Genomic DNA, 19,832 nt, shown 5'->3' with positions numbered 1-19,832 from the left:
AACATTCTTCATTAATGGTGAGGCAATACCAACAGTTTCTGAGAAGCCAGTGAAGAGTCTTGGGAGATGGTACGATGGGGATCTAAAGGACACAGTTTGGGTGGGAGAAGTTAGACGACAAGCAGTGGAAGGGTTGAAGAGCATAAACAGCTGTGCTCTACCTGGTAAACTAAAACTCTGGTGCTTTCAGTTTGGTCTACTGCCGAGGTTGCTGTGGCCACTGACCGTGTACGAGGTTTCTTTGACAACAGTGGATAAGCTGGAAGCGTTGGTAAGTTCATACATCAGGAAATGGTTGGGAGTTCCACGCTGCCTCAGCAGAGTAGGACTTTATAGTAAAGGAATATTGCAGCTGCCAGTTCCTGCTTTAACCGAGGAGTTCAAGTGTGCCAAGGTCAGACTGGAAATGACCTTAGTAGAGTCACGCGACAAATGTGTAAGGGAGGCAGCCCCTGTGTTAAAAACTGGTAGAAAGTGGTCAGCAAAGAAATCTGTAGTAGAGGCAAAGGCTGCCCTTCAAATTAGGGATATCGTGGGACAGGTACAGCATGGAAGAGGGGGTTTTGGGCTCAGTTTAGCTCCTCCTAAATGGCACAAGGCAGGCCCAGCTCAAAGGAGGAAGCTGGTAGTCAACGAGGTGCGACAGCAGGAGGAGAGGATGAGGTGTATAAAGGCCATTTCCCAGGCCAAGCAGGGAGAGTGGATGAGATGGGAGAGTGTGGAACAACGTAAGATGGGCTGGCAAGACCTTTGGTCAATGGAAGAGAGTAGGATCAGTTTCCTTATTAGGTCAACATATGATGTTCTCCCATCCCCGCAGAACCTAAACCTCTGGGTAGGAGAGGATCCCTCTTGTCCTTTGTGTTCATCACCTGCCACATTAAGGCACATTTTGACAGGATGTAAGGTGGCTCTTAGCCAAGGTCGGTTTACTTGGCGCCATGACCAAGTACTGCGATGTTTGGCTTTAGCATTAGAAGGCAAGCGTAACATGACCAATAAGTTGCCACCTGTTCTAGCAAAACATTACACGCAGAAGACAATATTCCTCCGCCCAGGCGAGCAACCACCAAGAAAAGGTGTTAACACCAATTCTCGCCCAGGACAACTGGAAGCTGCTAGGGACTGGAAGATGCTGGCTGATCTTGACCAACGGCTTATTTTTCCACCTGAGATTGCCACCACTAACCTACGACCAGATATTGTTTTGTGGTCTGGATCAGCACGCATTGTTCAACTGATAGAGTTAACAGTGCCATGGGAGGATGTGGTAGATGAGGCATATGAGAGGAAGAAACTGCGGTATGCTCATCTGGCCACTGAAGCAGAACAGCGAGGATGGAGAGTCCAGGTTTATCCAGTGGAAGTGGGTTGTCGAGGTTTTGTGGCACACTCTACAACCCGGTTCCTCAGAGACGTCGGATTCAGTGGCCAAGAGTTGCGTCGCACAGTAAAGAACTTATCTGAAGCAGCAGAAAGGAGCAGCAACTGGCTGTGGTTGAGACGGAAATATTCTAGCTGGCTGTGTACAGGCCGCCACGCTACGGTTTCGTAGAGTTCTTTAAAACTTGAAGAGTCTGTTGGTTTGTTTGTATACGTTCCTGTGGATATTGCGTGAATGACGGGTGGTTGGGTAGATATTGTGTTTTGTGGTAGGTGGTATGCCATACGGAACCGTTGTCCACTGAAACTGCATATTAACGCACCAGTGGGGCTCGACAGCCTTAGTCAACGGGTTGGCGCGTATGGTTGGGTCGCGGAGAGATATTGTGGTTAGGTCTCAGCAGCAGGAGGGATGTAGAGGTCAGTAAGCTGGGCTGAGTTGAGTGGGGGACGGAGGGGGGTGACTCTGGGACGCCAGAGTCACTGTCGAGCCCTCTTGAGGTGTCGTGGGCTAGTCGACGAAACACTGAGGACAGAAGGTGCCCACTTGAAGACCCTAGAGATGTCCCCTACTCGGTTCAATCCAGACGGTTGTCGTGCTGGTCCTGTAGTTGCAGCCGTCGCGTGCGCTAACGCGCCAAGTACACTGCTGCCGTTAACGCCGGACAGAAGGGGAGTCACACTACCTTATGGAAAGAAGCGTAAATGGATGGAGAAGCATAGTTTACTGTAAAGCTACGTCTTAGTTTTGCTTATCTTGGCGAAAGCCGAGTACAAATCAGCATGAAGTTTTAACATCTACTCTCGTGTAATGGAAATCATGTAGGGTTGGGTACCGAAACTCGGTGCCAATAGGGAACCGGTTCCGACGTAAACGGTAGTAACCAGACCGAATAAGAACGAAAATTTCGGTGCCTGATTTCGGTGCCTAACTTCATTAGGCAAACACGCACACACACACACACGCAAGGTCTCTCGCTCTCTCCCTCTCCGCCGTGCGTGTTATACACAGTTTGGAGCACAGTTTCTTCTGTCTCGCATGCGCGCTCTTTCTCGCAAGGTTTGGCTGCATTTCACGTGTAAAATTACGTGTCAGAACCATGGTCAGAACGCCCTCTGGGTGTGCCGATAGTCTGAATCCCATATAGAATCAAGCCAATTCATTGGCTGATGGCGCGGGCGCCGCATCGACGCACTTACGTCGTCATATTATGTTGGCGCGCGCGCGCCATCTGCTCCTCAGATTTCTCTGCCGAAAAAGGAAGCTGGTCGGCAGCGCGAGGAGCTTGGCAGCGTCCCGTTCCCTATTGAGAGATATGTCACACCAGTAACCAGAGATGTTCTCTTTCATAGGTTCACTCAACGCTGCGTAGCTAAGAAGCAGTGGATTTGTAGGCTGCTGTATCACGTGCCGTTTGAACTGACGCGCTACAGCGATCTGTCACATTTCAAAGAGCCAAAATGTTATTTATTGTGTGAATCTCGTAAAAATATTGACAGAATCTGACAGCTGTGGATTTGTTCCATATCAAAAGTAACCTTCTCTGTCTTGTCTGTCGGTGTCAGTGTCCTCTTTGTCCGCGATTTTTCTGTGTGAAAAGGGTCATTTGCGTGAGTCTCTGCCTGCTAGTAATCTCTATTAATCTCCAGTATTATTACATTGTTTGATACAATATTGTTTCATTTGATATTATGTAAATATGAATTTTTATTTTATATTGGTTTTATTATTACCATATGTTACTTGTATTTATATTGTTTAAAGATTTAAGTTAATATTGTGTCCAGTTTGGCCCTGTAAATTAAAGGGTATTATTTTTTGATAAAGTGTGTGCGGTTTCATTTTCTTAAGTACCGATTTAAGAACCGTTTAAGCACCGGAACCGTTTAAAAAATACCGAGTAGGTACTGGAATCGGATAAAACCCAACCGATACCCAACCCTAGTCATCTGGCTGAATCTTGGCTCTGTTGTAGTACAGATGAAGACAAACAGCCTTAAGGATTTCAAAACCACGACAGTTTTGAGTTTGGTTCAGTGCTGCAAAAGGATGGAGCCAACTGGCAGCTTGTTCCGAAGCTGCTGGGCTCGTCCGGGATTTGAACCCGGGACCTCTCGCACCCAAAGTGAGAATCATACCCCTAGACCAACGAGCCTCGTCGAAAGCAAGTGTTTCGGGAGGGCGCCACAAATTCAGTGAAGTTCACCTCAAAGACGGAACCCGACCTGGCGTCGAGATACCAAAGTGTAGTTGTTTGAGCAGCAGAAACCACTTGAAGTCATATTACAGATCAAAGGCAAAGCTTGGCAGACAAGGCCCAGTGGCCTAATGGATAAGGCATCAGCCTCCGGAGCTCGAGATTGTGGGTTCAAGTCCCGCCTGGGTCGTCTTTAATGGGCTACATTTCAGGTGGCCGTGTGACAAATTCAAGGATGGTTTGTTCAAAGCAAACCTGTAGCCATGATGACAGCAAGATCTGAATTAGCATAGAACAGACAAACTTCTGATAGCTGTGCTGGGTTTTTGTGTGCGTCACTCTGTTCTGTCCTGCCCGTGCATGTGCCCTATCAGGCTGAAATTACACAAAGCACCCTGCGCAAGAGGCCCAGTGGCTTAATAGGAAAAGGCCGCTTTTTGCTGTTGCACCAGACCTACAACGAAGGCTTTGCGTACGAAAGCAGAGAGGCACAAAATGCTGCAAAAAGTCAATGATAATTTGTTCAAAGAAACTCCACAGAGCAACAAGTATACCTGTGCTTAGCGTTTCTGCAAAAGAGCCACGGTAATTCAATTAGGAGCGAAATAAAATGGTTTGAATCCCACTACGGCATCTACAGGCCTGCAAAAACTTCAATTTGGCCGATGCATCAGCCTCTGATGCTGCAGAACGTGACGTCAAGTACTATGTGGCTTGCAGTAAAATGGCCAGTTATGAAGTGGTTGATAGAGAAAAGCAGCAACAGCAAACAGAGTCAGAGAACCCTTGAACTCATACTAAAGGTGAGAGGGCTCGTCCGGGATTTGAACCCGGGACCTCTCGCACCCTAAGCGAGAATCATACCCCTAGACCAACGAGCCTGGCGGATGAAGTCTCGGACTTTGTGCGTACACTTGTACAGTCGCCGAACCGTGGCTTCTAACAGAATGAGCGGCCACTAGTTTTAATAGAAAGCGTTTGTCGTTAGGGAGCCGTACTCCCTGGCATGCAGCGATTCTGAGTACGTTCTGCCAAGGAAATAAACACTTGCCATCTGGCTGAATTACAGTTAGTAATTAGTAAATAGTACAGTAATATACATTTTAATTAGTATTATTTAACTCATACCAAAATCTTTTTTTGATGATTTTTTTATATATCTTTCTTTTTTTATTGTGTACATATATATATATATATATATATATATATATATATATATATATATATATATATATATCGTATGTTTGTATATCTTTAATTGTATTTTACAGAGTTGTTTACAAGTTCTAGTTCTATTATTGTTGTAATGTTTTACCCTTTTCTCTAGTTTTAGGCCCAATAACATATGGCAAAGGCACTACCGATGAAACCTAACATTGGGGCTAATTTGGGTACACCTACATTCATGAATGTTGATTAATGTACTCTGTCCCTTTTCTAAATAAATCAAATCTGGGCTAAGTTATAGGACAGATGAACACGAGCAGGAGCAAGGATTTGAGCAGACCACAACAGTTTTGAGTTCGGCTCAGTGCTGCAAAGGAATGAGCCAACTGGCTGAATCGTTCTGATACTGCTGGGCTCGTCCGGGATTTGAACCTGGCACCTCTCGCACCCGAAGCGAGAATCATACCCCTAGACCAACGAGCCTGATTAATGAAGATTTGGGCTACTTGCATAAACTTGTACAGTCACTGAACGCTGGCCTTTAACAGAATGGGCAGGCACTAGTTTTAATGCAAAACGTTTGTCGTTAGGGAGCCGTACTCCCTGGCAGGCAGCGATTGTGAGTATGTTCTGTGAAGGAAATAAACACTTGTCATCTGGCTGACTTTTGGCTAAATTGTAGTACCGATGAAGACAAACAGCCTTAAGGATTTCAAAAGCACAGCAGTTTTGAGTTTGGCTCAGCGCTCCAAAGGACGGAGCCAACAGGCTGCTCCTGCTGAGACTGCTGGGCTCGTCCGGGATTTGAACCCGGGACCTCTCGCACCCGAAGCGAGAATCATACCCCTAGACCAACGAGCCTGCTTAAAGAAGATTTGGGCTACTTGCATACACTTGTACAGTCACTGAACGCTGGCCTTTAACAGAATGGGCAGGCACTAGTTTTAATGCAAAATGTTTGTCGTTAGGGAGCCGTACTCCCTGGCAGGCAGCGATTGTGAGTATGTTCTGTGAAGGAAATAAACACTTGTCATCTGGCTGACTTTTGGCTAAATTGTAGTACAGATGAAGACAAACAGCCTTAAGGATTTCAAAAGCACAGCAGTTTTGAGTTTGGCTCAGCGCTCCAAAGGACGGAGCCAACAGGCTGCTCCTGCTGAGACTGCTGGGCTCGTCCGGGATTTGAACCCGGGAACTCTCGCACTCGAAGCGAGAATCATACCCCTAGACCAACGAGCCTGGCTGTTAAAGGCATCGGGCTACTTGCGTACACTTGTACAGTCACCGAACGCTGGCCTCTAACAGAATGGGCGGGCACTAGTTTTAATAGAAAGCGTTTGTCGTTAGGAAGCCGCACTCCCTGGCAGGCAGCGATTCAGAGTACGTTCTGTGCAAGGAAATAACCGCTTGTCATCTGTAGGGTTGGGTACCGAAACTCGGTGCCAATAGGGAACCGGTTCCGACGTAAACGGTAGTAACCAGACCGAATAAGAACGAAAATTTCGGTGCCTGATTTCGGTGCCTAACTTCATTAGGCAAACACGCACACACACACACACACACACGCAAGGTCTCTCGCTCTCTCCCTCTCCGCCGTGCGTGTTATACACAGTTTGGAGCACAGTTTCTTCTGTCTCGCATGCGCGCTCTTTCTCGCAAGGTTTGGCTGCATTTCACGTGTAAAATTACGTGTCAGAACCATGGTCAGAACGCCCTCTGGGTGTGCCGATAGTCTGAATCCCATATAGAATCTGAACTGAACTTGACGCGCTACAGCGATCTGTCACATTTCAAAGAGCCAAAATGTTATTTATTGTGTGAATCTCGTAAAAATATTGACAGAATCTGACAGCTGTGGATTTGTTCCATATCAAAAGTAACCTTCTCTGTCTTGTCTGTCGGTGTCAGTGTCCTCTTTGTCCGCGATTTTTCTGTGTGAAAAGGGTCATTTACGTGAGTCTCACGGTCAATACGTGAGAGTTGGCAGCTCTGCCTGCTAGTAATCTCTATTAATCTCCAGTATTATTACATTGTTTGATACAATATTGTTTCATTTGATATTATGTAAATATGAATTTTTATTTTATATTGGTTTTATTATTACCATATGTTACTTGTATTTATATTGTTTAAAGATTTAAGTTAATATTGTGTCCAGTTTGGCCCTGTAAATTAAAGGGTATTATTTTTAGATAAAGTGTGTGCGGTTTCATTTTCTTAAGTACCGATTTAAGAACCGTTTAAGCACCAGAACCGTTTAAAAAATACCGAGTAGGTACTGGAATCGGATAAAACCCAACCGATACCCAACCCTAGTCATCTGGCTGAATCTTGGCTCTGTTGTACTACTGATGAAGACAAACAGCCTTAAGGATTTCAAAACCACGACAGTTTTGAGTTTGGTTCAGTGCTGCAAAAGGATGGAGCCAACTGGCTGCTTGTTCCGAAGCTGCTGGGCTCGTCCGGGATTTGAACCCAGGACCTCTCGCACCCTAAGTGAGAATCATACCCCTAGACCAACGAGCCTGGCGGATGAAGTCTCGGACTTTGTGCGTACACTTGTACAGTCGCCGAACCGTGGCTTCTAACAGAATGAGCGGCCACTAGTTTTAATAGAAAGCGTTTGTCGTTAGGGAGCCGTACTCCCTGGCATGCAGCGATTCTGAGTACGTTCTGCCAAGGAAATAAACACTTGCCATCTGGCTGAATTACAGTTAGTAATTAGTAAATAGTACAGTAATATACATTTTAATTAGTATTATTTAACTCATACCAAAATCTTTTTTTGATGATTTTTTTATATATCTTTCTTTTTTTATTGTGTACATATATATATATATATATATATATATATATATATCGTCTGTTTGTATATCTTTAATTGTATTTTACAGAGTTGTTTACAAGTTCTAGTTCTATTATTGTTGTAATGTTTTACCCTTTTCTCTAGTTTTAGGCCCAATAACATATGGCAAAGGCACTACCGATGAAACCTAACATTGGGGCTAATTTGGGTACACCTACATTCATGAATGTTGATTAATGTACTCTGTCCCTTTTCTAAATAAATAAATAAATCAAATCTGGGCTAAGTTATAGGACAGATGAACACGAGCAGCAGCAAGGATTTGAGCAGACCACAACAGTTTTGAGTTTGGCTCAGTGCTGCAAAGGAATGAGCCAACTGGCTGAATCGTTCTGAGACTGCTGGGCTCGTCCGGGATTTGAACCTGGCACCTCTCGCACCCGAAGCGAGAATCATACCCCTAGACCAACGAGCCTGATTAATGAAGATTTGGGCTACTTGCATACACTTGTACAGTCACTCAACGCTGGCCTTTAACAGAATGGGCAGGCACTAGTTTTAATGCAAAACGTTTGTCGTTAGGGAGCCGTACTCCCTGGCAGGCAGCGATTGTGAGTATGTTCTGTGAAGGAAATAAACACTTGTCATCTGGCTGACTTTTGGCTAAATTGTAGTACAGATGAAGACAAACAGCCTTAAGGATTTCAAAAGCACAGCAGTTTTGAGTTTGGCTCAGCGCTCCAAAGGACGGAGCCAACGGGCTGCTCCTGCTGAGACTGCTGGGCTCGTCCGGGATTTGAACCCGGGACCTCTCGCACCCGAAGCGAGAATCATACCCCTAGACCAACGAGCCTGCTTAATGAAGATTTGGGCTACTTGCATACACTTGTACAGTCACTGAACGCTGGCCTTTAACAGAATGGGCAGGCACTAGTTTTAATGCAAAATGTTTGTCGTTAGGGAGCCGTACTCCCTGGCAGGCAGCGATTGTGAGTATGTTCTGTGAAGGAAATAAACACTTGTCATCTGGCTGACTTTTGGCTAAATTGTAGTACAGATGAAGACAAACAGCCTTAAGGATTTCAAAAGCACAGCAGTTTTGAGTTTGGCTCAGCGCTCCAAAGGACGGAGCCAACAGGCTGCTCCTGCTGAGACTGCTGGGCTCGTCCGGGATTTGAACCCGGGACCTCTCGCACCCAAAGCGAGAATCATACCCCTAGACCAACGAGCCTGGCTGCTAAAGGCATCGGGCTACTTGCGTACACTTGTACAGTCACCGAACGCTGGCCTCTAACAGAATGGGTGGGCACTAGTTTTAATAGAAAGCGTTTGTCGTTAGGAAGCCGCACTCCCTGGCAGGCAGCGATTCAGAGTACGTTCTGTGCAAGGAAATAACCGCTTGTCATCTGTAGGGTTGGGTACCGAAACTCGGTGCCAATAGGGAACCGGTTCCGACGTAAACGGTAGTAACCAGACCGAATAAGAACGAAAATTTCGGTGCCTGATTTCGGTGCCTAACTTCATTAGGCAAACACGCACACACACACACACGCAAGGTCTCTCGCTCTCTCCCTCTCCGCCGTGCGTGTTATACACAGTTTGGAGCACAGTTTCTTCTGTCTCGCATGCGCGCTCTTTCTCGCAAGGTTTGGCTGCATTTCACGTGTAAAATTACGTGTCAGAACCATGGTCAGAACGCCCTCTGGGTGTGCCGATAGTCTGAATCCCATATAGAATCAAGCCAATACATTGGCTGATGGCGCGGGCGCCGCATCGACGCACTTACGTCGTCATATTATGTTGGCGCGCGCGCGCCATCTGCTCCTCAGATTTCTCTGCCGAAAAAGGAAGCTGGTCGGCAGCGCGAGGAGCTTGGCAGCGTCCCGTTCCCTATTGAGAGATATGTTACACCAGTAACCAGAGATGTTCTCTTTCATAGGTTCACTCAACGCTGCGTAGCTAAGAAGCAGTGGATTTATAGGCTGCTGTATCACGTGCCGTTTGAACTGACGCGCTACAGCGATCTGTCACATTTCAAAGAGCCAAAATGTTATGTGTTGTGTGAATCTCGTAAAAATATTGACAGAATCTGACAGCTGTGGATTTGTTCCATATCAAAAGTAACCTTCTCTGTCTTGTCTGTCGGTGTCAGTGTCCTCTTTGTCCGCGATTTTTCTGTGTGAAAAGGGTCATTTGCGTGAGTCTCACGGTCAATGCGTGAGAGTTGGCAGCTCTGCCTGCTAGTAATCTCTATTAATCTCCAGTATTATTAAGTTGTTTGATACAATATTGTTTCATTTGATATTATGTAAATATGAATTTTTATTTTATATTGGTTTTATTATTACCATATGTTACTTGTATTTATATTGTTTAAAGATTTAAGTTAATATTGTGTCCAGTTTGGCCCTGTAAATTAAAGGGTATTATTTTTTGATAAAGTGTGTGCGGTTTCATTTTCTTAAGTACCGATTTAAGAACCGTTTAAGCACCGGAACCGTTTAAAAAATACCGAGTAGGTACTGGAATCGGATAAAACCCAACCGATACCCAACCCTAGTCATCTGGCTGAATCTTGGCTCTGTTGTAGTACAGATGAAGACAAACAGCCTTAAGGATTTCAAAACCACGACAGTTTTGAGTTTGGCTCAGTGCTGCAAAAGGATGGAGCCAACTGGCTGCTTGTTCCAAAGCTGCTGGGCTCGTCCAGGATTTGAACCCGGGACCTCTCGCACCCGAAGCGAGAATCATAACCCTAGACCAACGAGCCTGATTAATGAAGATTTGGGCTACTTGCATACACTTGTACAGTCACTGAACGCTGGCCTTTAACAGAATGGGCAGGCACTAGTTTTAATGCAAAACCTTTGTCGTTAGGGAGCCGTACTCCCTGGCAGGCAGCGATTGTGAGTATGTTCTGTGAAGGAAATAAACACTTGTCATCTGGCTGACTTTTGGCTAAATTGTAGTACAGATGAAGACAAACAGCCTTAAGGATTTCAAAAGCACAGCAGTTTTGAGTTTGGCTCAGCGCTCCAAAGGACGGAGCCAACAGGCTGCTCCTGCTGAGACTGCTGGGCTCGTCCGGGATTTGAACCCGGGACCTCTCGCACCCAAAGCGAGAATCATACCCCTAGACCAACGAGCCTGGCTGCTAAAGGCATCGGGCTACTTGCGTACACTTGTACAGTCACCGAACGCTGGCCTCTAACAGAATGGGCGGGCACTAGTTTTAATAGAAAGCGTTTGTCGTTAGGAAGCCGCACTCCCTGGCAGGCAGCGATTCAGAGTACGTTCTGTGCAAGGAAATAACCGCTTGTCATCTGTAGGGTTGGGTACCGAAACTCGGTGCCAATAGGGAACCGGTTCCGACGTAAACGGTAGTAACCAGACCGAATAAGAACGAAAATTTCGGTGCCTGATTTCGGTGCCTAACTTCATTAGGCAAACACGCACACACACACACACACACGCAAGGTCTCTCGCTCTCTCCCTCTCCGCCGTGCGTGTTATACACAGTTTGGAGCACAGTTTCTTCTGTCTCGCATGCGCGCTCTTTCTCGCAAGGTTTGGCTGCATTTCACGTGTAAAATTACGTGTCAGAACCACAGTCAGAACGCCCTCTGGGTGTGCCGATAGTCTGAATCCCATATAGAATCAAGCCAATTCATTGGCTGATGGCGCGGGCGCCGCATCGACGCACTTACGTTGTCATATTATGTTGGCGCGCGCGCGCCATCTGCTCCTCAGATTTCTCTGCCGAAAAAGGAAGCTGGTCGGCAGCGCGGCGAGCTTGGCAGCGTCCCGGTCCCTATTGAGAGATATGTTACACCAGTAACCAGAGATGTTCTCTTTCATAGGTTCACTCAACGCTGCGTAGGTAAGAAGCAGTGGATTTGTAGGCTGCTGTATCACGTGCCGTTTGAACTGACGCGCTACAGCGATCTGTCACATTTCAAAGAGCCAAAATGTTATTTGTTGTGTGAATCTCGTAAAAATATTGACAGAATCTGACAGCTGTGGATTTGTTCCATATCAAAAGTAACCTTCTCTGTCTTGTCTGTCGGTGTCAGTGTCCTCTTTGTCCGCGATTTTTCTGTGTGAAAAGGGTCATTTGCGTGAGTCTCACGGTCAATGCGTGAGAGTTGGCAGCTCTGCCTGCTAGTAATCTTTATTAATCTCCAGTATTATTACATTGTTTGATACAATATTGTTTCATTTGATATTATGTAAATATGAATTTTTATTTTATATTGGTTTTATTATTACCATATGTTACTTGTATTTATATTGTTTAAAGATTTAAGTTAATATTGTGTCCAGTTTGGCCCAGTAAATTAAAGGGTATTATTTTTTGATAAAGTGTGTGCGGTTTCATTTTCTTAAGTACCGATTTAAGAACCGTTTAAGCACCGGAACCGTTTATAAAATACCGAGTAGGTACTGGAATCGGATAAAACCCAACCGATACCCAACCCTAGTCATCTGGCTGAATCTTGGCTCTGTTGTAGTACAGATGAAGACAAACAGCCTTAAAGATTTCAAAACCACGACAGTTTTGAGTTTGGCTCAGTGCTGCAAAAGGATGGAGCCAACTGGCTGCTTGATCCGAAGCTGCTGGGCTCGTCCGGGATTTGAACCCGGGACCTCTCGCACCCAAAGCGAGAATCATACCCCTAGACCAACGAGCCTCGTCGAAAGCAAGTGTTTCGGGAGGGCGCCACAAATTCAGTGAAGGTCACCTCAAAGACGGAACCTGACCTGGCGTCGAGATACCAAAGTGTAGTTGTTTGAGCAGCAGAAACCACTTGAAGTCATATTACAGATCAAAGGCAAAGCTTGGCAGACAAGGTCCAGTGGCCTAATGGATAAGGCATCAGCCTCCGGAGCTGGAGATTGTGGGTTCAAGTCCTACCTGGGTCGTCTTTAATGGGCTACATTTAATGTGGCCATTCGACAAATTCAAGGATGGTTTGTTCAAAGCAAGCCTGTAGCCATGATGACCGCAAGATCTGAATTAGCATAGAACAGACAAACTTCTGATAGCTGTGCTGGGTTTTTGTGTGCGTCACTCTGTTCTGTCCTGCCCGTGCATGTGCCCTATCAGGCTGAAATTACACAAAGTACCCTGCGCAAGAGGCCCAGTGGCTTAATGGGAAAAGGCCAGTTTTTGCTGTTGCACCAGACCTACAACGAAGGCTTTGCGTACGAAAGCAGAGAGGCACAAAATGCGGCAAAAAGTCAATGATAATTTGTTCAAAGAAACTCCACAGAGCAACAAGTATACCTGTGCTTAGCGTTTCTGCAAAAGAGCCACGGTAATTCAATTAGGAGCGAAATAAAATGGTTTGAATCCCACTACGGCATCTACAGGCCTGCAAAAACTTCAATTTGGCCGATGCATCAGCCTCTGATGCTGCAGAACGTGACGTCAAGTACTATGTGGCTTGCAGTAAAATGGCCAGTTATGAAGTGGTTGATAGAGAAAGGCAGCAACAGCAAACAGAGTCAGAGAACCCTTGAACTCATACTAAAGGGAGAGGGCTCGTCCGGGATTTGAACCCGGGACCTCTCGCACCCTAAGCGAGAATCATACCGCTAGACCAACGAGCCTGGCGGATGAAGTCTCAGACTTTGTGCGTACACTTGTACAGTCGCCGAACCCTGGCTTCTAACAGAATGAGCAGCCACTAGTTTTAATAGAAAGCGTATGTCGTTAGGGAGCCGTACTCCCTGGCATGCAGCGATTCTGAGTACGTTCTGCCAAGGAAATAAACACTTGCCATCTGGCTGAATTACAGTTAGTAATTAGTAAATAGTACAGTAATATACATTTTAATTAGTATTATTTAACTCATACCAAAATCTTTTTTTGATTATTTTTTTATATATCTTTCTTTTTTTATTGTGTACATATATATATATATATATATATATATATATATATATATATATATATATATCGTCTGTTTGTATATCTTTAATTGTATTTTACAGAGTTGTTTACAAGTTCTAGTTCTATTATTGTTGTAATGTTTTACGCTTTTCTCTAGTTTTAGGCCTAATAACATATGGCAAAGCCACTACCGATGAAACCTAACCTTGGGGCTAGTTTGGGTACACCTACATTCATGAATGTTGATTAATGTACTCTGTCCCTTTTCTAAATAAATAAATAAATCAAATCTGGGCTAAGTTATAGGACAGATGAACACGAGCAGCAGCAAGGATTTGAGCAGACCACAACAGTTTTGAGTTCGGCTCAGTGCTGCAAAGGAATGAGCCAACTGGCTGAATCGTTCTGAGACTGCTGGGCTCGTCCGGGATTTGAACCCGGGACCTCTCGCACCCGAAGCAAGAATCATACCCCTAGACCAACAAGCCTGATGAATGAAGATTTGGGCTACTTGCATACACTTGTACAGTCACCGAACGCTGGCCTCTAACAGAATGGGCGGGCACTAGTTTTAATAGAAAGCATTTGTCGTTAGGAAGCCGCACTCCCTGGCAGGCAGCGATTCAGAGTACGTTCTGTGCAAGGAAATAACCGCTTGTCATCTGTAGGGTTGGGTACCGAAACTCGGTGCCAATAGGGAACCGGTTCCGACGTAAACGGTAGTAACCAGACCGAATAAGAACGAAAATTTCGGTGCCTGATTTCGGTGCCTAACTTCATTAGGCAAACACGCACACACACACACACACACACACGCAAGGTCTCTCGCTCTCTCCCTCTCCGCCGTGCGTGTTATACACAGTTTGGAGCACAGTTTCTTCTGTCTCGCATGCGCGCTCTTTCTCGCAAGGTTTGGTTGCATTTCACGTGTAAAATTACGTGTCAGAACCATGGTCAGAACGCCCTCTGGGTGTGCCGATAGTCTGAATCCCATATAGAATCAAGCCAATTCATTGGCTGATGGCGCGGGCGCCGCATCGACGCACTTACGTCGTCATATTATGTTGGCGCGCGCGCGCCATCTGCTCCTCAGATTTCTCTGCCGAAAAAGGAAGCTGGTCGGCAGCGCGAGGAGCTTGGCAGCGTCCCGTTCCCTATTGAGAGATATGTTACACCAGTAACCAGAGATGTTCTCTTTCATAGGTTCACTCAACGCTGCGTAGCTAAGAAGCAGTGGATTTGTAGGCTGCTGTATCACGTGCCGTTTGAACTGACGCGCTACAGCGATCTGTCACATTTCAAAGAGCCAAAATGTTATTTATTGTGTGAATCTCGTAAAAATATTGACAGAATCTGACAGCTGTGGATTTGTTCCATATCAAAAGTAACCTTCTCTGTCTTGTCTGTCGGTGTCAGTGTCCTCTTTGTCCGCGATTTTTCTGTGTGAAAAGGGTCATTTGCGTGAGTCTCACGGTCAATGCGTGAGAGTTGGCAGCTCTGCCTGCTAGTAATCTCTATTAATCTCCAGTATTATTACATTGTTTGATACAATATTGTTTCATTTGATATTATGTAAATATGAATTTTTATTTTATATTGGTTTTATTATTACCATATGTTACTTGTATTTATATTGTTTAAAGATTTAAGTTAATATTGTGTCCAGTTTGGCCCTGTAAATTAAAGGGTATTATTTTTTGATAAAGTGTGTGCGGTTTCATTTTCTTAAGTACCGATTTAAGAACCGTTTAAGCACCGGAACCGTTTATAAAATACCGAGTAGGTACTGGAATCGGATAAAACCCAACCGATACCCAACCCTAGTCATCTGGCTGAATCTTGGCTCTGTTGTAGTACAGATGAAGACAAACAGCCTTAAGGATTTCAAAACCACGACAGTTTTGAGTTTGGCTCAGTGCTGCAAAAGGATGGAGCCAACTGGCTGCTTGTTCCGAAGCTGCTGGGCTCGTCCGGGATTTGAACCCGGGACCTCTCGCACCCAAAGCGAGAATCATACCCCTAGACCAACGAGCCTGATTAATGAAGATTTGGGCTAATTGATATAAAAAATGAACATCGTTACTAGTAGGCCTAGCAATTGAATTCTTGATATCAAAAATAAAGGTTTTTACTTTTTACTTTACTGGTAAAACGTTACACATTGCTCTTTGTATTGTTGTAATACATTCATGAAAAACAAGACAACAAAAATCAAAAATATCAATTATTTTATATATAGTCTACTGTAAACGTAAGGCTTTTTTTAAATGTATAGCACAGCTGTTTAATGAGGCAGCAACATATGATAGATAGGACAGAACAAAAAAGGCTATTAATAATCTTTCATTGCGCAAAAGTATTATGATATGATTATGAAAGACTCCAATACAGTGCAGCACATAACGCTTATGCGCATCCCGAGCGCAGAATGATGCGCTTGAAGCAACAGAGTCACAGCGCGCATCGTATCTCAGCGTGTCGAGTCCGCATTGAAAAGTTCAAAGCACAAAGGAAAGCCATATCGATGCATAGTGTATTATACAGTATCTATCTATGCAATCGTCTATGGAGCCTTTTCTTTTAACAGTTTTAAATTTTTAGTTACTGTGCCCCGCGCGAAAAGAACAATAATAGTGCTCTCCAGTGTTGCAGGGTTGCCAACTTTGGGACTTTGGCTGGAGTGAGACTGTAAAATTTCAGTGCGCGCGGAGACATTATTTGGTAACCCTAACCCTAATTTTAAAAATGTCAGTCCTTGTTTACTTAGTATAAACCCTGATTTATGCAACAACAACAACAACAACAACAACAAAAAATAGAATGGAAACGTTTTTTTCAAAATGTACAATTAATTTAATGATTGCACTATAAAAAAATAAAGATAGAGGTGATAAAATAACAAACATGTAAAACAACAACATCTAAACAATAAGAAATCTCAAAACAAAAGGGACACATAATAGTTACTCCACCTCCCCAGAAAACCAAAACACACAAGTTTTACAAATTAGGCCTGTTGTACAGTATATGCCACAGTGGCAGTTTGGCCGGCTTCACTGCCTCTGCTAGAGGTTTGTATCTGAAGCAGGATTTGATCCGTTCATTGCGTCTGTCACGTGACAAATGAACGAAAGACTCGGAAGGTAAAGTAATTATTTATCTTCCCTGTAAATTATTTTTGACTGCATTATAATGATTTCTTAATTCAGAATATGAATGTTTGAATGGAGAATGACAGAACTGACTGATTTTGACAGTATGGACAGAGAACTGTGCAAGTTAACACTAAAAACAGCATTTAAGTAAGAAACTGAATCATCAATCATCATCAAATGAAATAATAAAACTACTCGGTTACTCACGTAACCTCAGTTCCCTGAGTTAGGGAACGAGTATTGCGTGGCTATACGCAGTGGGGGAAACTCCTTTTCCTCGATTTACTGAAGCCTTTATGTAAAGCGCATTTGCAGCTGCACAGCAGAACATGAGCGTCTGGCTCGCTCATAGGCTGCGCTGCGGCAACTGCATATCCAATGGCGCGGGCGCCTCTGACGTGCGACCAATGAGATCACTCTGCGTCATACACGTCAGAGCCCACCTACACTCAAAAAAATGATAAGTTGGCTTTACTTAACTTTTTTATGTAAACAGGTTCCACCGGTTCCACATAACTATGTTTCGTTAAACAAACATAATATGTTCATGTAACTTCAACATCATGGAATTTGGTCATTTTAAGCGACCCAATTAAACTCTGAGCTAATGAGTTAATTAAGTGAATAATTGAGTGATGATTGAGCATTATTGAAGACACCTGATGTTTACAAGCAGAATCTCTGAAGGAGAAAACCGGAATGTTTAAGTCACCATTGTGGAGATAAGTATTTGTTTTAGTTGGGCTCTTGACCATTAACTTATTAACCTTAGATTTTGTTTGGTTGCTGTACATGAGTTATAACAGCCAGATGAACAATGAACTGAGGAGATCTGATGGTGTTGGTTGTGATTTAACATAATCATTATTTCACAATCATTTGACCTCAATCACTGAACTAATATTGAACCCAATTTCTGAGATAAGTTTACCTTACTGTCATTGTAGAGCATACTATTAGCCTTTTCAATGAAATTCAAATGATCAAATCAAGAAATAAAAAATAAACTTCTTAAAAAATATCCTGAGTAGGCACACACAGACATCAAGAATCAGCATATGAATCTCAGCAATGGTGACAAACAGATTATAAGCTCATTATTTATTCATGCAGCAATGCATGATGGGAGCCATGAATGAGTTTTGATTGGTGGCACCCAGAATGCACTGCAACATGCTTTATAATTATCACCATTGCTGAGATTCACAGGCTGATTCTTGATGTCTGTGTGTGCCTACTCAAAATATTTTTTAGGAAGTTTCTTTTTTATTTATTGATTTGATCATTTAAATTTTATTGAAAAGTCTAAAAATAGTATGCTCTACAATGACAGTGTTGCTATTATTCGTAAGGTAAACTTAATTCAGAAATTCGGTTTAATATAAGTTCAGTGACTCAGGTTAAATGATTGTGAAATAATGATTGTTAAAACACAACCAACACCATCAGATGGCCTTTGTTTATTGTTCATCCGGCTGTTATAACTCATGTACAGCAACCAAACAAAATCTAAAGTTAATAAGTTAATGGTCAAGAGCCCAACTAAAACACACACTTATCTCCATAATGGTGTTTTAAACATTCCGGTTTTCTCCTTCAGAGATTCTGCTTGTTAACATCAGGTGTCTTCAATAATGCTCAATCATCACTCAGTTGTTCACTTAATTAACTCATAAGCTCAGAGTTTAATTGGGTCGCTTAAAATGACCAAATTCCATGATGTTGAAGTTACATGAACATATTATGTTTGTTTAACAAAACATAGTTATGTGGAACCGGTGGAACCTGTTTACATAAAAAAGTTATGTAAAGCCAACATATCATTTTTTTGAGTGTAGGGGGCGTGTCCTCAGACTATAATAGTCCCCGAATTCGCCATTATAGCAGGTTTAACGACTGAAGCGACAACTTGCCATGTTACTATAGTGCGGTTGGCTACGCAATACTCGTTCCCTAACTCAGGGAACTGAGGTTACGTGAGTAACCGAGTAGTTCCCTTTCGAACAGTCTCTTCGTATTGCGTTGCATGGCGTATCCCGCCATGCAAAACGCCGCACTGGATAACTGGCTGCCACTGCAACTCAGGACCCCTGAGCATACAGAACAAGCCATAACCGCATAATTATGTATAAATAGACCAGACACCGTCAGGTCTAAATAGTACACCTCAGTTAGTAATAACCCAACCTACTACACCAATGAACCCAGTATATGAACATACCACCAGTCAAGTGGGTTAATATATATAATTATAACCGGCCAAAGCGGGTTTATATATGCATGGAATATAACCGGCCAAAGCGGGTTTTATATATATGTGAATGGGATTGTGCACAGTAATATATGACAAGACCAGCCACCGACGAGTCTTAATCATACCGAAAGCACCTTCGCCTGCAGGGAAGGCACTTCCATATTATAGAAATTCATAAATGTGGAAGGCGAGGACCAGCCGGCCGCATCACAAATATCCCTGATGGGAATGCCAGATGACCAAGCCCATGACGAGGCCATACCTCTGGTCGAATGGGCCCTGATGCCTATAGGGCAAACTTGACCCGCTGCGGTATAAGCCATAGAAATAGCATCCACTATCCATCTAGACAGTCTTTGCTTAGTGACTGGATCCCCCCTTGGATCTACCACCAAAGCAGACAAAAAGCTGTTCTGATTGTCTAAAAGACGCAGAAGGCTCCAGACAGATTCTCAGCGCTCTGACAGGGGAGAGAAGATTAACCTCTCCATCTTCTGCAGAAGGAGGGAGGGCTGATAACGTCACCACCTGTACTCTGAAAGGTGTTGAGAGCACTTTAGGTACGTAACCATGTTTGGGCTTGAAGATGACTCTGGAGCCATCTGGACCCAACTCCAAACATGCAGGGCTCACAGAGAGCGCCTGCAGATCTCCCACTCGCTTGATAGATGCCAACGCCATAAGGAGAGCGGTCTTCAGCGAGAGAGGTTTTAGATCAACCGATTGGAGCGGTTCAAAAGGCGGACCTTTCAGAGCCCCCAGGACCGTGGAGAGGTCCCAAGACGGCACAGACGGAGGTCTGGAGGGGTTCATTCTCCTAGCACCTTTAAGGAATCTCACGACCAGGTCGTTTCTTCCCAGTGACTGGCCAGCCACCAGAACATGATGTGCTGCTATGGCTGCCACATACACTTTGAGCGTGGACGGGGAGCGACCCGCATCCAGCAGCTCCTGTAAGAATGAGAGAACCACA

At 44.1% G+C, this 19,832-nt stretch overlaps 16 non-coding genes across 16 annotated transcripts; 2 read left to right on the top strand and 14 right to left on the bottom strand.

Annotated features, from left to right (window-relative positions):
* Positions 1–3,467: 3,467 nt before the first annotated feature.
* Positions 3,468–3,539, bottom strand: trnap-ugg (transfer RNA proline (anticodon UGG)). Its single transcript has one exon. It is a non-coding gene; the product is annotated as a tRNA-Pro (tRNA).
* Positions 3,540–3,698: 159 nt separating this feature from the next.
* trnar-ccg (transfer RNA arginine (anticodon CCG)) lies at positions 3,699–3,771 on the top strand. The gene has a single exon. It is a non-coding gene; the product is annotated as a tRNA-Arg (tRNA).
* Positions 3,772–4,390: 619 nt separating this feature from the next.
* trnap-agg (transfer RNA proline (anticodon AGG)) lies at positions 4,391–4,462 on the bottom strand. The gene has a single exon. It is a non-coding gene; the product is annotated as a tRNA-Pro (tRNA).
* Positions 4,463–5,159: 697 nt separating this feature from the next.
* trnap-cgg (transfer RNA proline (anticodon CGG)) lies at positions 5,160–5,231 on the bottom strand. Its single transcript has one exon. It is a non-coding gene; the product is annotated as a tRNA-Pro (tRNA).
* A 306-nt stretch (positions 5,232–5,537) lies between these two features.
* On the bottom strand, positions 5,538–5,609 carry trnap-cgg (transfer RNA proline (anticodon CGG)). Its single transcript has one exon. It is a non-coding gene; the product is annotated as a tRNA-Pro (tRNA).
* Positions 5,610–5,915: 306 nt separating this feature from the next.
* Positions 5,916–5,987, bottom strand: trnas-cga (transfer RNA serine (anticodon CGA)). Its single transcript has one exon. It is a non-coding gene; the product is annotated as a tRNA-Ser (tRNA).
* A 1,970-nt stretch (positions 5,988–7,957) lies between these two features.
* Positions 7,958–8,029, bottom strand: trnap-cgg (transfer RNA proline (anticodon CGG)). Its single transcript has one exon. It is a non-coding gene; the product is annotated as a tRNA-Pro (tRNA).
* A 306-nt stretch (positions 8,030–8,335) lies between these two features.
* trnap-cgg (transfer RNA proline (anticodon CGG)) lies at positions 8,336–8,407 on the bottom strand. Its single transcript has one exon. It is a non-coding gene; the product is annotated as a tRNA-Pro (tRNA).
* Positions 8,408–8,713: 306 nt separating this feature from the next.
* Positions 8,714–8,785, bottom strand: trnap-ugg (transfer RNA proline (anticodon UGG)). Its single transcript has one exon. It is a non-coding gene; the product is annotated as a tRNA-Pro (tRNA).
* A 1,467-nt stretch (positions 8,786–10,252) lies between these two features.
* On the bottom strand, positions 10,253–10,324 carry trnap-cgg (transfer RNA proline (anticodon CGG)). The gene has a single exon. It is a non-coding gene; the product is annotated as a tRNA-Pro (tRNA).
* Positions 10,325–10,630: 306 nt separating this feature from the next.
* On the bottom strand, positions 10,631–10,702 carry trnap-ugg (transfer RNA proline (anticodon UGG)). Its single transcript has one exon. It is a non-coding gene; the product is annotated as a tRNA-Pro (tRNA).
* A 1,471-nt stretch (positions 10,703–12,173) lies between these two features.
* trnap-ugg (transfer RNA proline (anticodon UGG)) lies at positions 12,174–12,245 on the bottom strand. Its single transcript has one exon. It is a non-coding gene; the product is annotated as a tRNA-Pro (tRNA).
* Positions 12,246–12,404: 159 nt separating this feature from the next.
* Positions 12,405–12,477, top strand: trnar-ccg (transfer RNA arginine (anticodon CCG)). Its single transcript has one exon. It is a non-coding gene; the product is annotated as a tRNA-Arg (tRNA).
* Positions 12,478–13,095: 618 nt separating this feature from the next.
* Positions 13,096–13,167, bottom strand: trnap-agg (transfer RNA proline (anticodon AGG)). Its single transcript has one exon. It is a non-coding gene; the product is annotated as a tRNA-Pro (tRNA).
* Positions 13,168–13,866: 699 nt separating this feature from the next.
* Positions 13,867–13,938, bottom strand: trnap-cgg (transfer RNA proline (anticodon CGG)). Its single transcript has one exon. It is a non-coding gene; the product is annotated as a tRNA-Pro (tRNA).
* Positions 13,939–15,412: 1,474 nt separating this feature from the next.
* Positions 15,413–15,484, bottom strand: trnap-ugg (transfer RNA proline (anticodon UGG)). Its single transcript has one exon. It is a non-coding gene; the product is annotated as a tRNA-Pro (tRNA).
* Between the last annotated feature and the right edge of the window lie 4,348 nt (positions 15,485–19,832).

The sequence above is a fragment of the Rhinichthys klamathensis genome, unplaced genomic scaffold (assembly GCF_029890125.1).
Source record: "Rhinichthys klamathensis goyatoka isolate OS25496 unplaced genomic scaffold, OSU_Roscu_1.1 h1tg000223l_1, whole genome shotgun sequence".
NCBI classification, from domain to species: Eukaryota; Metazoa; Chordata; class Actinopteri; order Cypriniformes; family Leuciscidae; genus Rhinichthys; species Rhinichthys klamathensis.
Note: the sequence above shows the minus strand (reverse complement) of the source record. Positions and strands in the feature narration are given on the sequence as shown.